At 37.5% G+C, this 4,581-nt stretch overlaps 1 non-coding gene across 1 annotated transcript; it reads left to right on the forward strand.

Moving 5' to 3' along the window:
- The first annotated feature begins 3,826 nt into the window (after positions 1 to 3,826).
- On the forward strand, positions 3,827 to 3,898 carry trnaq-uug (transfer RNA glutamine (anticodon UUG)). The gene has a single exon. It is a non-coding gene; the product is annotated as a tRNA-Gln (tRNA).
- The last annotated feature ends 683 nt before the right edge of the window (positions 3,899 to 4,581 follow it).

Genomic DNA, 4,581 nt, shown 5'->3' on the forward strand with positions numbered 1-4,581 from the left:
GTCAAAGCTTCCACTCATTCAGTGAAATATCCCAAAATCTACTGATGTTTCTTTATGACAAATACCAGCAAAACTACTAAGCTACGTACTTACTGTTTAGAATGGTACTTGCCAAGGTTATAAAATGTTGTCTCCTAGTATTAGAAACCAGTACGTAGTGTTTTTGGGAAATCGGATTTCAATCTGAACGCTTGCTTCATCTTGTTAAATTGAACCTTTACTTCCAATAACATAACAAATCTTAAAGTGTGTGTAACATCGTGATAAGTGTAATGGCTGTAGTCCAAACAACACAATCGAAGCCCTTATCAACTGATAGAATAAAGAAAACAACAGAGAAAACCGAGATAGTCAAAGTGATTGCTTATGTTGCTTGATGCTAATTATTATTAGCTGGGAGTCTGTTTATACCCACTGCCTCTTTAGCAAATCTGTTAGAATAAAGTTTACTATAACACTGATAAACAGTGCTAAATCAACTACCGTTTATCCAAGTTGAAAACCTCATGGGGTTTTACATATGAACCAGTTTCAGCCAACATCATTTCAGGAATCCAAATGTTTTAAGAAGAAAACGGGCTGAAAAGATCCCCATAATACATTTAACAAGCCTTTAAAACAATTTATGTCTGTCACATCTTACCATATATTCACAATGGAAAATCACATTTCTTTTATTTCCCTCCTTTCATCTTTTTCTGTAATTGTCTCGAGCAATAGTGGTGAGGCTGACGCTATTATCTTAATGTTCCAGTCGAGGGTTAAAAGGATACTGAAAATGACTGACATGTCTTTTTTTAGGCATGATTTCTAGCTCTCGCTGTCGTACATATGACTGCGCTGCTGTTGCTTCAGTCTCTATTAAATTAAAGGGGAAAAATGGTTCTTAAACATTATGTACGTCTTTATTATGTATTTTTACTAATGTTATATGCTTCATTCAATGTTACACTTAATCTCCATATCTGTTAATTGTATAATTATTCAGTTTTCTGCTGCTGTTTTCCATAATCTGAGTACTTGTATATTATTTACACTCAAATATTTCTAGTAATTATGTTCTAATGTGGTAATTGGCAGTTGCATTTACCCATTTTGATTCATTGTATTCTTTGTTGTAGATATTATTTGCTGCTGTACAGGAATGTGTCATCTCATTTTAACCAAAGTAAATAGGTGGTCAAATCTATAGATGTCAATAAAGTTGTTTTTGGTTTTTTTTCAAAGGTAACATGGCACATTTGTAAATGATTTCTTTGGTTCTCCTCAGGGTGAGAGGAGTTGTCATTATCTCTCTCTTGTCCCACTGACAGTCCAAATGTTTCCAGTCAGCATAATCTGGAACTGGAGCAAAGGGGAATCCACTGACTCTGTGTGACCCACTGACCAGCAGTATGCTCGGTCTGTCTGTCGGGTTTGAGGCAGCGTAGCGGTGACCCATGAGCCAACATAGAAATGCCTCACCATTTGATTGACCAAAAGATAAGAGAAACAGTTTTTCCATACAGGGAATTTTGAAGCGTCACAGCAGCACAAGTACAACAACAGATGAATAGAAAAGCTTTTAAATCTAGAACACTATAAACATCTAAGATATACTACTGTGTATACTACTGCCTGCTGATTTCAACAGTGAGGGCTGTGGTGCATGGTGGTTTCATCTGTGAAAATGAAAAATAAATCTGGACTTTAAAGATGTAGAAAACCTGCAGACCAGTGGGTGGTAAGGGCATGAACAGAGAGAGTCCATATATTAAAAGTGTTATCCGCAACTTTATTGTACTATATCGCATTTCAAGCCAAAGGCCTGTGCAAAGGCCCATAAAAGGCCTATGCAATATACACACTTACATGCATTGAGAGTATCGAGAGCATTGCAAATGAAGAGGTACGTGAACAGAAAACCAGATGGAGTTACTGAACAGAAAAATGGAATAAAGGATTAAGTGTTAACAAGACGTTATTAACTTTCTTTTGTATCTTAATGATTTATCTATGTGGCATACAACACAATCTTATCTTATCTGGGCTCTGCTTGTTTATCAACTTCAATTAGGCAAAAGTTGAGATTATCAGTAAAAATAGGATTTAGAACAAATTAGACAGACTGGGATTACATGGGCGGGGGCAGGGAGGAGGGAGGAAGAAGACACCCATCTACTCCTGTGTATGCTTATGTGTGATTAAGTCTGTACAGCATGCATGATGTGTTTCTGTGGGGTAAATTCACTCTCGTACACACCAATGTTGCTCTCTTTGAAGCTTCACGCCATCTGTCAAGGACACAGAGCGATGGGAATTATGTTATTAAAGTAAGAAGACATTTCATTTACCCAAGTCTTTTCAGCTGCAAGGCCATATTCCACATTTCACCAATGTGCTTAGTGACTAATTTTTCTCCTTGAAGCCTTTCATAACAGTATCTGAGCCATATGAGACTGTACTTTCACAGCATATTGAATCATTTCACGTCTTTTATCGTAGGTGAAATGATTCGCTGTTGGCATGTTCTTAAAGGGGATTGATTGTTTTGGATCATTGTGTAAAATAATAAATCACATAGTGTAGGTGTTCTCTGTCATGCGGCGAGACTGAAAACAAATAGTCATGCAATATTCATGTCTTTGTGTGGTTGACCTATTCTTCCAGCATCTAGGATATAGATTTAACCAGCGGTGACGTTCTGTACAATCAGACAGCCTTACATCTCCCTGGATTGATTTCAGTCACATTCCTGCTTCCAAAGTCTAGCAACACATTGATTTACCGCCAGCCCTTCTTAGCTGGTGAAATGTGTGTGTGTGTGTGTGTGTGTGTATACTGGTCTTTAATGGGGCTAAAGGAGAGCTGGGCCAAGTGGGAGTGGTCTGCTCACGTGTTAGGGATTGTGATGACAGAGCTGAGTGTGTGTCCATAAAGCTGTTAGTATAGACTAAGCTGTGGCACATCAGGTTAATGTATCCTCCCAGAACCTCTCTTAAGCTATGGCTGGATGGAGTTGTATGGGAGAGACAGAGAGAGGAAGAGAGAGAGAGAGAGAGAGAGAGAGAGAGAGAGAGAGAGAGAGAGAGAGAGAGAGAGAGGCTGAGAGGCTGAGCCACCGCACTCTGTAATTATCCACATCTGCACAGCAGGGGCAAAAACAATTACACTTCTTTGCCTGTAACGCAGAAATTCAGCAACTGTGGTAATCTGAACGTAGTGTAGAATAAACTGGATGAAACTTTAATCATCCACATGAAGAAAAAAAATGTAGTATGAATAGCAGTGGAGTCTTTTGGAGGTAACCAACATTTGTGAGAGACACAGTCTGAGTACATATAAGAGGGAATGTGACACTGTCAATGACTTCACTACACAACCCAAACATAAAAATGTATGGTTTTGTTGACTGTAAAAAGATACAACACAGATGGATGCATACATAAATCCTCTGATGCCCCCTGGTGGCCATGTACTCCTCCACAATCGGTAAAATAATAGTAAGAAAAAGAAGCGATACACGTCCTCTATATATCTTATTCTTCTCTTATTCCTGTACAGGTCTTTAGCTCTATTTTTAAATGACTTTTTACTTTGTTTTAGTTTTATCTTACTTAAATATTTGTATTATTATTTTCATTGGTCACGGTTAACCTACAGTGTTTGTCGTTTAGTTACAATCGTGGCTGTGTCGTTGTACCACAGCTCAGTAAATCAAACATTACCCAGTTTACAATTTTTTCGATGAATGTGACTGGCGTATATTACCATACACCACTAACGAAGCCTAGTACACGTACTTATTAGGTTTATAGATAGCCTGGCCAAAATGGCGGTACTATCCGGTCCCATGGTGTAATGGTTAGCACTCTGGACTTTGAATCCAGCGATCCGAGTTCAAATCTCGGTGGGACCTCATCCTTTTCCTCCATGTGAAATACTATAGCCTACACATTTTTGCATGTGCATATAAACAGCAATAGCTTATACATAGCAGCTGTGTACGTCCCAAATGACAATCGAACATCTGTTAAAACCACGGACTTCATAACAGCACTATAAACAACGGGACAGTGGTAAAATTGATTTATTTGGGCGTATTATTTATGTGCTTGTGCTTATTATTTATTATTATTTATTTTCCTTACATGTTGCTCAAATGTATTCTGGTTTAAAACTTCCAATATACCTTTAACAGATTTTACAGCAGACATTTTGACAAGTCAAAGTAAGACAGCAGGTGAAATGAATAACATTTATGATGGCTGAATTCCATTTAATTTTTCCTTGTATTGTGTTCACTAGTATGGCTTCCTTGGACAATTGATTGGAACTGAGCCATTGTTAATATGATCATCTATTTAACAAAAAAGACTTTAAGAAGACAAAGCTTTAGGAAGTCCAGTCCGGTCCCATGAGTATGTAGAAGTAGCAATAACACAACGTAGAAACTCTGTTGGTTAGTTTAATAAACTGATCTAAACTGTATTGATGAAAATCTAACTGCAAAGTAACTAATATTTAAAAGGTTAATAAATAATCATACTGTGGCACAGATAAAATACATTACTTTCAATAACTCACACTGTAAATCACAGG

This window comes from Scomber scombrus, chromosome 10 (assembly GCF_963691925.1).
Source record: "Scomber scombrus chromosome 10, fScoSco1.1, whole genome shotgun sequence".
In the NCBI taxonomy this organism is placed as follows: Eukaryota; Metazoa; Chordata; class Actinopteri; order Scombriformes; family Scombridae; genus Scomber; species Scomber scombrus.